Here is an 11,771-nt window from a genome sequence, read left to right as displayed (position 1 = left end):
AGCAGGTTCCCGGGGAGTAATAAAACTGTTCAATTTTGAACTTGCTGAGTTTCTTGGGGTTTTTTGTGGGACGAATAAGAGATGCTAGAAAGCTGTTAGAGGGCTGGGCATGGTGGTTCACCCCTGTAATCCCAGTACTTTGGGAGGCAGAGGTGGGAGGATTGCTTGAGCCCAGGAGTTTGAGACCACCCTGGGCAACATGGTGAAACCCCACTTATACAAAAAATAAAAAATTAGCTAGACATAATGGCCCACGCCTGTGGTACCAGCTACTCAGAAGGCTGAAGTGGGACAGGAGATTGAGGCTGCAGTGAACCATGATCACAACACTGTACTCCAGCCTGAGTGACAAAGTGAGACCCTGTCTAAAAAAAAAAGAAAGAAAGAAAGAAAGAAAGAGAGAAAGAAAGAAAAGAAAAGAAAGGAAAAGAAAGAAGAGAAGAGAAGAAAAAAAAAACTGTTAGGTATTCCTGCCTAGACCTTGAACATTACAGATTTGGAAGACAATGGCAAACTGCAGTCATAAATGAGGTCATTCAGTTTGTAAATGACAATGAGGATAAGTCACAGAGGCACACCCTCATATAACAGAAAGGGAAGGGGAAAGGAACAATAAGAGAGAGAAGAAAAAATCAGGGCAGAAAAAGAGGGAGTGCATTAGGACTTTTCCGCATGTAACAACAAAGCCAATTCAAACTGACCTAAATAGTAAAAGTGATTTACAGGGACATGTGACTGGAAACACAGGGCCAGATCTGGCTTCAGGTTCAATTTGATTCAACCGCTCTACCAATGGCATCAAGGATCCAGTTTCTCTCTGTCCTTCAGCTCTGCCTTCTGCAGGATTAGCTTTATTATAATGCCAGCGGCCAAAACACCCAGGTTTCTTACTTCCCCCTCCAAATCCAGAGGGAACAGGCCATCATACCCAGAGACCTCTCAGTACATCAAAGAAACATCTTACCTAGAAACTGCAAATAAATTTTTTTCCCAAACTGATTGTCTTGAATTTGGTAACATCTTCACCTCTGAACCAATTTCTATGGCTTTTATTGCTTATGCCAAATCCATTTTCCCCAGACTTGGAGCTTAGGATAGAGTTGATTTTCCACAAAGCACATAGACAGAGGGGTAGATTCCTCAAGTAAAAGCAGGGTACAGGAGTTACCTTATTACCAAAAGACAGAAATACTGGACATGAGGGAGGCAATCCAATACAAAATAACACAGGTGAGAGTTCTCAAGAAAGAGGAAGTAGACAACAGCAGCAAAAACTATAGAGAGGCCAAGGAACAACCAAATTGAATGTGTGTGTAAGGTGGGATGGGGGAGATCTATGAGGAAATTCTTCCTGAAAAACTGGCAATCCTTGAAGAGCATCAAACCATGCATGGACTTCAGATAAGATGTGTGTGTGCACATGTATGCACGCATAGGCTTTAGCTAGGACACATGGATGTACGTGTATACATGCATGGGTTTTAGTTAGAATGTGGGTGTGTGCGTGTATACATGCAGAGGCTTTAGATAGGACACATGTATGCATGCATAGGCTTTAGACAGGACATATGTATCCATGCATAGGCTTTAGATAGGACACATGTATGCACACATGGGCTTTAGACAGGATGTGTATGATACCATGCATGTGTACTAGTGCATGCACTCACACCACACACATTGGGAAGGAGGGGTGTCCTGGCAACAGGAGGGTCTTGTGCAGAGATCCAGAGGCAAGTTTGACAGCACATTCTGATGGAGAAAAGCAGGAATCTAGTGCAAGAATTGGAGGCAGCAGAAGATGAAGAGCTGTGAGCTGGGACCAAATTCTAGCAGCTCTCAGCAGAGTCCCCCTGAGCCTCTTGGACATAGTCCTGAAGGCTGCGGAAACTGCTGGAGGGCTCCGAGCAGGGGATGGCACAGCCACAGTGAAGTTTAGAAAAATCACTGTGGCCTCGGTGTGGGGTGTAGTGAAGGAGCAAGAGAGCAGGTGGGAAGAGCAATGGGAAGGTGATGGCAGGTGTCTGGGTGGCCTTGGCAAAGGTGGTGGGGGCAGGCAACGGTCAGAAGAGGACAAAGCAAGATACTAAAGAGGATAAGAGAGCAGGGCTGGGGAGTGATTGATGTAGAGGGTGACAGGGGAGGCACTATGGATGTGAGAACAGGCCTGGACAGCCACAGCCACCATCCATCAGTAGAAGGCCACCATCCACTGTGGCCACCATCCACCAGGAGAAGGCTACCATCCACTGTGGCCACCATCCACCAGGAGAAGGCCACTATCCACCAGAAGAAGGCCACCATCCACCAGGAGAAGGCCACTATCCACCAGAAGAAGGCCACCATCCACTATGGCCACCATCCACCAGGAGAAGGGCCTGCGGAACTCTCTTCTCTCCTCCCCTCCCCCTGCCATTCATCCACCTCTGAGGTGCCAGTGATGTCACAATGCACTGCCACAGTCTGAGTGACCACCTATGAACCACCTACGAATTGTGAGAAGGAAATTGCAGGTACTTGTGTGGGAAATGCTGCAGTATCCAGTTGGCTCCACAGGTGGTAGGGAGTGGGAGCTTAAAAACGAAGAAACTGAAGGGGACAGATGATCCTGATGAAATGGAGACTGGATTTTTATTTTTTAAAAAATACAAGTGAAAGAGAATGCAGCCCCAAAGAGTAGCTGGAGCAGAATGGGATCCTAAGTCTTCGCCTTGGAGGTAGCTCCCTTCGTGTCTGGTAATTTTTCTTCTTGAAGGTGAAGGGTTTGCAGTCCCTGTTCCAAGAACTGGAACCTCACGTCCTATTTCTTGTAGACTTTGGCTTTTGTTGAATGGGAGATGCTGGAATCTTTTCCACAGGAGACCAAACCAAGTCATCCTCTTGGCTACACTTCCTTGGCCCTGGCTCTAGTTTTGGGGGGAAGAGGAGAGGGCTGAGGAATTGATAGAGCGGAGAACGCACAGGGGGATGCGGGAGGAGGAACGGGGCTCCTCCCAAGGGCCCCTGGAAGAAAAGCCCGGAAGGAAGTGCTGGTGATGCTGCTAATGCTCTGCCTCTGCCTTCCCACTCAGCATCTGCAGGCCTGGGTCCTGGGCCCTTGTCTGACCCCAGGGGAAGAGGAGGAGGAGGTGCTGATGCTGGAGCGGGTTTTCAAGGCCTGCTCTGCCCAAACAAAAGCCACCAATTTGGAAAATGCAAGCTGCTCGCTGGCCACAGCCACCCCTGCCTCCACCCACCTAGGGGGAATTGCCCCACTCGTCTCCCCAGTACACTGTCCCCGTCCAACCCCAACCCATGTCCAAGGGAAGGCACCAGGGAAGCTGCAGCCGACGGGATTAGGCATCGAGTGCCCAGGCTGGGGTTTTGGCCTTCTCTCTGTCCAAAAAGTAGAAGTCGAGTCCAGAATGAGCCAAACTAGAGGCCCCAGTCTCTATTTTCAGAAGATGCTCAAGGAAATCTCTTCCTCAATCTTTAAAAACCTCTCCACCCAATCGCCAGGAAGGCCATGAGGTCAAAAGCAGCCGTTTTGCTCACATCCCGCCCCTCCTTCCCCCTCGCTGAGCACCAAGAATAACTTCCTGCTGGGGATGAGGGTGGGTAAAAAAAGATTTAATTACAGCTTCTGTTTCTGACCTCGCTCCCCTACCCCTGGGAGCTGCCATGTTGCCCTGCCTGACTGTGGTGTCACCAAGAGGACACTGGCCTGGGGACACCAACCACAGGCCGGAGAGAGCCTGGGGGCTGAGGGTGGGTTCCCTGAGCCGGCTCTGATAGTACCACAAAATCCAGGGTTGGGCTACCTGCTAAGGCAGTGGGAGCACCCAGAGCCAGGGCGCAGAGCGGGCTCCATGGATTGTTTTGAGAACATAGCGGGCCAAGCTCAGTAGCTCATGCCTGTAATCCCAATGCTTTGGGAAGCAGAGGCGGGAGGATCGCTTGAGGTCAGGAGTTCAAGACCAGCCTGGGCAACATAATAAGACCCCGTCAATACCAAAAATTAAAACATTAACCAGGCATGGCGGTGCATGCTTATAATCCCGGCTACTTGGGAGGCTGAGGCAGGAGGGTCACTTGAGCCCAGGCATTGGAGACTGCAGTGAGCTATGATCACACCTCTGCACTCCAGCGTGGATGACAGAGCAAGATTTTGCCTCAAATAAATAATAAACAAACAAACAAACAAAATGACAAACTGGACATAGGGGAAATCGCTGGCTTTGGTAAGGTCAAGCTGAAGAAAAGAGACACTCAGGAGAACACTCGGCCGACCAGAGACCACTGAGCGGAAGTAGAGTGAAATTTCCTAAGAGCCTGGAGGGTACCCCCCGTCCTCCTCGAGCCTGCAGTGCTGATGTGGAGGAAGAGCCACCCGCAAGATGCGCCCGAGCCACAAACCACACCGTGAACCCAGGTACCCTGCACCCATGTACCAGCCTGTGGGTGTCTGAGGGGACCCCCCAGTCAGACTGCCAAATTCTCCAGTGTGCCCTGGGGTATTCTAAAAATTATTTCTATGATTATGAAAAATAAAACTCACTTTGTGCACCCCCCCCAAAAAAAAATTCTAAGGCAGGATGGAAGATGCTTCTAAAAGACAGGGTAATTTTCTCCCCAGATGTTTCCAGGCCAGCACCGTCCCTGCTTCCAATTTCCAAATCTTACCCTCAACTCCCACCCCATCACATTCTGGCTGGCCAGATTGCTTCACGGTCATTGCTTTTTCTTTTTTAGAGACAGGGTCTTGCTGTGTCACCCAAGCTGGAGTACAGTGGCACCATTTTGGCTCACTGCAGCTCAACTCCGCTGGGCTCAAGCAATCCTCCTGCCTCAGCTTCCCGAGTAGCTTGGGACTACAGGTGTGCACCACCATGCCTGGCTAATTTTTTTATGTTTTGAAGACATGGGGTCTCCCTGTGTTTCCCAGCCTGGTCTTGAACTCCTGGGCTCTAGTGATCCTCCCACCTTGGCCTCCCAAAGTGCTGGAATTACAGGCGTGAGCCACAATGCCCAGTGGTCACTGCTTGTTCACATTTAGTGATCAACAGCATCAGATAAAACCTTGGCGTGCGGCAACCCATCATTGTGAACAACCCTAGACGAGACTTCTCTGGGCCCTCCACCCCCTCCCTGACCCGCCCTGCCTCCGCCTTCCAACAGCCACCAAGCAAACATTTGCAAGTCCATCTCTGCGGACCACAAGTGCTTAGCGATCCTCTTAAACTCTGACAACCAGGTGAGGAGGGCCTTTCTCCCTATGAAACCCCTCAAACTCCTCAGAGACCCCTTTTAATCTGGTCATCAGATGTTTTTGAAAACCACTGCAGAGCCTGGGGGAGGCATCCGTGGAGCTATGTGAAAATTATCTCCCTGCTTTGGGACCTTACCCACCAGGATTCCGTTAACTGCCTTTGTTGTCCAAGAATGTGAGTTAGGAATCCCTCCAGGAGGCAGGAGGGGTGATTCCAATGAAGAGGAGAATGGAAGCTTTTAGACATGGTCCCTCTGTGCCAAGAACAGCTTTGGAGGCTTACAAGCGCTCACAGGACCATCAAAGGGAGCCGGCGCTGATACCTCTGTTTGTTGACTCAGTGAAAATACTCTATCTCAGGGTTATTGCCATTGAAAACATCTCCTCTATCTGGAATCTTTTCTACACCAAGCATACAATTGCTGCATTCATCTCTTGGGAGGAATCTGTCACCAAATCCATAAGCTGCCTCCGCCAGCAGGCGGGGCAGGATACCAACTTGCCTGACCTCCGCCCACTGGGATGAGCCAGGACGGAGTTCCTGTGTTAGTAAAGCCCCAGATGTCTCTCCTACCATGCGGCTGCACCCTCTTCCTCCCCCACCCCTACCGCTCCCCTCTCACCCTCATAATCAAGGCGAAAGGAGAGGGGTGGAAGCAGAAATTTTCACCTCAATCAATGTTTGGGGACATTTACATAGACATAGGATGTGCTACTATACCCAAGCAAAGGAAAACCAGGCTGGGTGCAGTGGCTCACACCTGTAATCCCAGCATTTTGGGAGGCCAAGGCAGCAAGGCAGGAAAATCCCTTGAGTCCAGGAGTTCAAGACCAGCATGGGTAACAGAGTGAGACCTCGTCTCTACAAAAAAATCAAAAATTAGCTAGGCATGGTGGTACACACCTGCAGTCCTAGCTACTCAGGAGGGCGAGGCAGGAGGATCAATTGAGCCCAGAAGTTGGAGGCTGTGGTGAGCTATGATTGTGCCATTGCATTCCAGCCTGGGCAACCAAGTGAGACCCTGTCTCTAGAATGAATGAACAATGCAATCCCAGCACTTTGGGAGGCCGAGGAAGGCGGATCACCTGAGGTCAGGAGTTCAGGACCAGCCTGGCCAACATGGTGAAACTCCGTCTCAACTAAAAATACAAAAATTAGCCAGGTGTGGTGGCACTCGTCTGTAAGCCCAGCAACTCTGGAGGCTGAGGCAGGAGAATTGCTTGAACCTGGGAGGCGGAGATTGCCGTGAGCTGAGATTGCGCCACTGCACTACAGCCTGGGCAACACAGCAAGACTCAGTCTCAAAAATAAGAAGAAGAAGAAGGAGAAGGAGAAGGAGAAGAAGAAGAAGAAAGGAAGGAAAACTGACCTTGTACCATGCCCTCTATGTGCCAGACATATGCTATGTTACACAGTTGATCTGATAGTAACACACTGAGGTTGGTCTTTCATGGAGGAGAAAATTGTCCAATGTCACAGTGGCAAAAGTAAGACTTGAACCTAAGTCCCACCAGATGATGGCAAGAATGTGGGCAAACCACTAAGATGCTGAGCTTTGGGCCACCTGTCTCCATACTGGGAATCGCAATAGCACCTCACTGACCCACCTCCTTGCCCTGTGGGGAGGGAAGACAATTGCAAGTGCAAAGCTAATTCGCAAGTGTCAGTGGGCTGGGAGCACCTGAGGACAGGGAGATCCTCCACTGTATCACAGTGTGCCCAGCACCCAGATCCATGCTGGGGCGTCATCAGCCCTGTACTGAGTATCAGCCCTCTACTGGAGTGGAGTGAAGCCATGCCCACACTGTGTCCCGTGGAAAGCAGAGGAGAATTCTTCTTATGGTCCGGATGGAAGGAGTGGGTGCAAACAAGGCGTCCATCACATGGCAGACCACCCTGAGCAGAGAATGAGCACACAGTGCTAGGAGTAGGAAGCAGATAAGGGGTCCCCCAAACCTCATCTTTTGGATCAACCAAATTCATGGCAGCCTAATCCAAAGAGCCCTGTGGCCCTCTCACAAGAGCTGGGAGTTGAACTGAGGCCCACAGCATACCTCGCTTTAATGGGACAGCTGAGCCCAAGCATTGGTAGTGGGGGCAGGGCAAAGGGGCTGATGGCGACCTGATGCCAACCTCAAAGAAACCACATGGCTTCTGACACAGGGGCAAACGAGCAAGGTGTGGTGGTTCTCGCCTGTCATCTCAGCTACTCAGGAGGCTGAGGCAGGAGGACTGCCTGAGTCCAGGAGTTTGAGACCAGCCTGGGCAATATAGCAAGACCCCATGTAAAAAAGAAAAAAAAAAGCACAGTGTAGGGAGGACAGACAAGACCCTCAGACCTGGGTATGGCTAATCTAAGAGTAAAAAGGGGCCAGGCACGGTGGCTCATGCCTGTAATTCCAACACTTTAGGAGGCCGAGGCAGGCGGATCACAAGATCAAGAGTTTGAGACCAGCTTGGCCAACATGACAAAACCACATCTCTACCAAAAATACAAAAATTAGCCGGGCGTGGTGCCAGGCACCTGTAGTCTCAGCTACTCAGGAGGCTGAGGCAGGAGAATCGCTTGAACCCGGGAGGCAGAGGTTGCAGTGAGCTGAGATTGCGCCATTGCACTCCAGCCTGGACAACAGAGCGAGACTCCATCTCAAAAAAAAAAAAAAAAAAAGTATTTTAAAAGGATAAAGTGCCCTGGAGATGGAGATAAAACAGAGAATCCCCATGAAACCAAGTCAGCCCTGTCGCCAGGGCATCTCCTGTCTTCTGTTCTGATGAACATTAGCGTCACCTCCTCACAGAAGCCTCCCCTGACTCTGAGAGAGATCTTTACAGTCCCAGGACACCTTATCTATACCTGTGTCATGACACTAACTGCATTCAGCCTTTTGTTGCAAGCATTTACATTCCTATCTCCTCTTCCTCTGGAACTAAGTGCAGGGCCAGAGACTTACTATTCTTGTGTCCTTCTAGGGCAGCTACGACAGTGCCTGGTGCCTGGGGAGTGCTTGACAGATTCAGGTTGAAGAAACAAAGGCAGGTACAGGCAAGGAAGGGAATGAGGGGACCGAGGAAGGTCGGAATGGCCCTGCTGGTCATCAGGACTTGTGGACCCACTGCCGCCTGCCCTACTATCCCCCACATCGTCCATCCCCCAGGCTCCAACATGGCCCAGTGGGGTCCCAGACACATTCGGGGGGCGGGCAGTAGGCGGCGTTTCAGTCTGGGAGGAGGCCTTTTCCCAGGCCCTGTGGACCTCCCCACCGGCGGGAAGCGATCTTGCCAGGTGATCCTACAGGATCGCATCTGCAGAACTACAACTGAGCCGCTCTCTTGGGTGATTTGTGTCTCAAAACCACGCCAAGGCTGTAAATCAGGTGGTAGGAAGCTCTGTCTCCTGTTTTCCTGCTCAGCCAGACGGAGACAGAATGTACTGCCACCGGCTCCCAAATCTGGAAAACCAAGTCTGATTTAAGAGGAGATGTTTTAGCAGACATTAGCTCAGGTCAGGGCTGGGGAGCAGGGTCTCTTGCTTCTCCCTTCCTGCTCCGAAGGAGAAAGAAACAGCCACCTCCTCCCCAGCTGGGGGCTGAGTGGGTGGAGAACCTGAAAGCCAGGTGCCTAACAAGCCCTGGGGTTCGGTAGCAGCTGCTTAGAGCTCCTCCCCGGGAGGCTCCGGAGGGGAATTTTCCACTGCCCCGTTCAATTTACCAGTACAATTTAGCTCAGCTATACCGCGGCCTTGACTGTTTACAGTGGGGAGGGCAGGGCGGTGGAGGAGCCCTCTAAGAGTCCGTGCAAGAGGGCCGCGGCCCAGCTACAGGGGTCTGCAGGGGGCAAGGTGTGGCGGAGCGGGCTTCAGGCGCAGGTTTTGCTTGCTTTCACCACGCCCCAGGTCTAGCTCACGGCCTGCACCTGGGATGTTGGGGCTGTGCAGAGGCGCCGTGGGTGGGGACCAGGCCCCCTTTTAGATAGGGAGGGGAGGAGCAGGGCCCCGGCTGCGAGGAGTTGGGAGAGAAGCCAAAGCGTCTCCCCCCTCCCTCTGTTCCTGCTTTCTCAGGATGTCTGAGATGCCCAGCGTGGGTGAGTGCACCCTCCCTCCCTGGCTCTGCTCCTCCCCCTCCCCGGAACCACCACCCCCTCAGCCCTGAGCTGCCGATGCCCTCGGGGTTCTGTTTTCATTCCAGGCTGTGGATCCGGTCGTGGGAAGCAGGTAGGAAACCATGATTCTCGGGGTTAAATGAAGAAATATATTTAGTGCTCACAGAAATTTAGAAATTTAGAAAGCCAAATATTGGGTTAGCCGCCAGGAATGGAGAGGGAAAAAACCCAAAGCAAACAGCAGAGGAAAGAAATTCCTACCAGACAAGGTCCTTATTCATTCTCCCAACCCCAGGTGCAGGGGCCTGCAGGGGAGAAACCCGCTGAACTTAAGACTCTGATCAAACCCCAGACTCGGACCCTGCGCTGCCCATGGGGCCGACCGTCAATATCTGGATTGGCAATGGCACCCTAGAGCTCACTAAGTTGACCCTAAAGCCCTTTGGGAGCCAAGGGTGGGGGTGGGGAAGGAATAACAAAGTAGAAAGTTCCTGGATTGACGTGGAAAAATCAGTTTAACCTCCCCGGGCCTCATCTACGGAATGTAAGGGTTGGATTATGATTTCACAGGTCATAGCATCCTACTATTGTTTCTGCCTAAAATAAGCAGCAATAAGAATGAGTGTGAGGAAGACCACAGCAGCAGGACCCACCTGTTTCTGAGGCCTAGGGAGATGCAGTGATAGATTTCAGCTTATTCCTCATTCTCAGGTTTCTGTACCTTGACCCTCCATAGAGTGAACTTCTAGGTTCTGAGCTGACTCCTTGGAAACCCTAGACTCCAGGGACACGCTTCTAGAACCTGCTCAGATTGCTACTCAGTTAACAGCCTGGCCCAGGAGGATTGCAACACCCAGCCTGGCTCCCAGGCAAGCTAAACAGGGCTTGATGATGGGAAGAGGTTAAGGGGTACGTGGAGAGAAAGAAGGATCAGACGGCGGAAACATCATAGACCTCCTGGGATGCCTTCTGCAGGATCACAGAGAAGGCAAAATTTGTCCTCCTGACTACAAGATGCCAAGATACATTTGTATCGAGCCACTGAATTCTCTACCCCTTCTGTAGAGGTGGTTGGGGAAGAGCTGCAGTAGGAAGCTGGGTCCCAAGTAATGAAGGACCTTTAGAAGCAGAAGGTGTTAGGGTGGGGGCAAAGGACTGAACTCTGACCAACCAGAAGAAAGGAAAAACTGGAGTTCCTTTCCCCTAGGTCTGCCTTTCTTTCTCAGGGTCTCTATTTACTTCTCATGCACTTGACTCTCTGCTTCCCTCTCCCTCATTTCCACAAAGGGGCCCAAGCTTCACGTGCATCTCGCACCCCCGCACCTTGTGGGCAGGAAATCTGAGCACAGACATTTCCTGTACGCTGACAAATGCCCACTGCAAAGAGCCCCAGCCTGAAGGTGGCCCTGTCTCCTAGTTATGTCCCTCCCCATCCTTATCTCCCCAGGCTCCAGCCCTCACCAGCAGGGACTCAACAAACGCATCTGTCAGATGAGTCATGGTACCAGAAGCTTGGGAGAAGACATGCAGAGCCAACCACTAACAAAACTGGCAAATGAAATAAATGCCCAGAAACCTGCTCCATCCCCAGCATTCCTTAAGTCCTATAAATTGCACCACCTTTTACCAGTTTTCAGAAACTAAAAGTCATCCTTGACATCCGTCCAATCAATCACCTCCTATTTATCTCCCAAATTCATTCTTTTTTTTTTTCTTTTTGAGACAGAGTTTTTACTCTTGTTGCCCAGGCTGAAGTGCAATGGCATGATCTCAGCTCCCTGCAACCTCCGCCTCCCAGGTTCAAGCCATTCTCCTGCCTCAGCTTTCCTGAGTAGCTGGGATTACAGGCATGCGCCACTACGCCTGGCTAATGTTGTATTTTTAGTAGAGATGGGGTTTCTCCATGTTGGTCAGGCTGGTCTTGAATTCCCAACCTGAGGTGATCCACCCACCTTGGCCTCCCAAAGTGCTGGGACTACAGGTGTGAGCCATCGCACCCGGCAAATTCATTTTTATAATCTTGCCACCCCCACAACCACTGCCCTCATGGACCCTGGGCACGCCTCACCCGAATTACAGAAATTCCCTCCCAGCTGGTAAAACTGTTTGTGTGTGGCTGTCCTTCATTCCATCCTCCCTGGTTTAGCCAGAGAAATAATTCTAAAATGTACACATCCCAAAGCATCTCATTTTCCTGCATGCAGTCTTTCATCATCCATTCACTAACTGGAGGACAACATCTGAATTTATTAGTGAGCATACAAAGGCTTTTCATCCACTGAACCCAGCCCATCTGCTACCATTTCCCTGGTCTCCGGTCAGAACTAGTGACTGTCCCATAAACAGGTTCTGCTGGACTTCCAGTCAAGATGGAGCGGTGAGTTCTCTGTTCCAACCACAAACCAGCAGTAAATAAAACATTTT

General features: G+C 51.0%; 2 long non-coding RNA genes across 3 annotated transcripts; both read left to right on the top strand.

The window, feature by feature from the left end:
* The first annotated feature begins 2,455 nt into the window (after positions 1 to 2,455).
* LOC107976289 (uncharacterized) lies at positions 2,456 to 10,170 on the top strand. Of its 2 annotated transcripts, XR_001720145.2 has the most exons (5): positions 2,456 to 2,513; positions 8,220 to 8,286; positions 9,307 to 9,329; positions 9,434 to 9,459; positions 10,084 to 10,170. It is a non-coding gene; the product is annotated as an uncharacterized LOC107976289 (long non-coding RNA). The 2 variants fall into 2 exon arrangements; XR_010159491.1 differs by lacking the exons at positions 9,434 to 9,459; positions 10,084 to 10,170 and having other exon boundaries at positions 9,307 to 9,386.
* A 301-nt stretch (positions 10,171 to 10,471) lies between these two features.
* Positions 10,472 to 10,931, top strand: LOC134810851 (uncharacterized). Its single transcript, XR_010159492.1, has 2 exons — positions 10,472 to 10,554; positions 10,795 to 10,931. It is a non-coding gene; the product is annotated as an uncharacterized LOC134810851 (long non-coding RNA).
* Positions 10,932 to 11,771: the final 840 nt, after the last annotated feature.

This window comes from Pan troglodytes, chromosome 7 (assembly GCF_028858775.2).
Source record: "Pan troglodytes isolate AG18354 chromosome 7, NHGRI_mPanTro3-v2.0_pri, whole genome shotgun sequence".
Classification (NCBI taxonomy): domain Eukaryota; kingdom Metazoa; phylum Chordata; class Mammalia; order Primates; family Hominidae; genus Pan; species Pan troglodytes.
The sequence above is the reverse complement of the archived record's forward strand: the minus strand, read 5'-3'. Positions and strand labels throughout refer to the sequence as shown.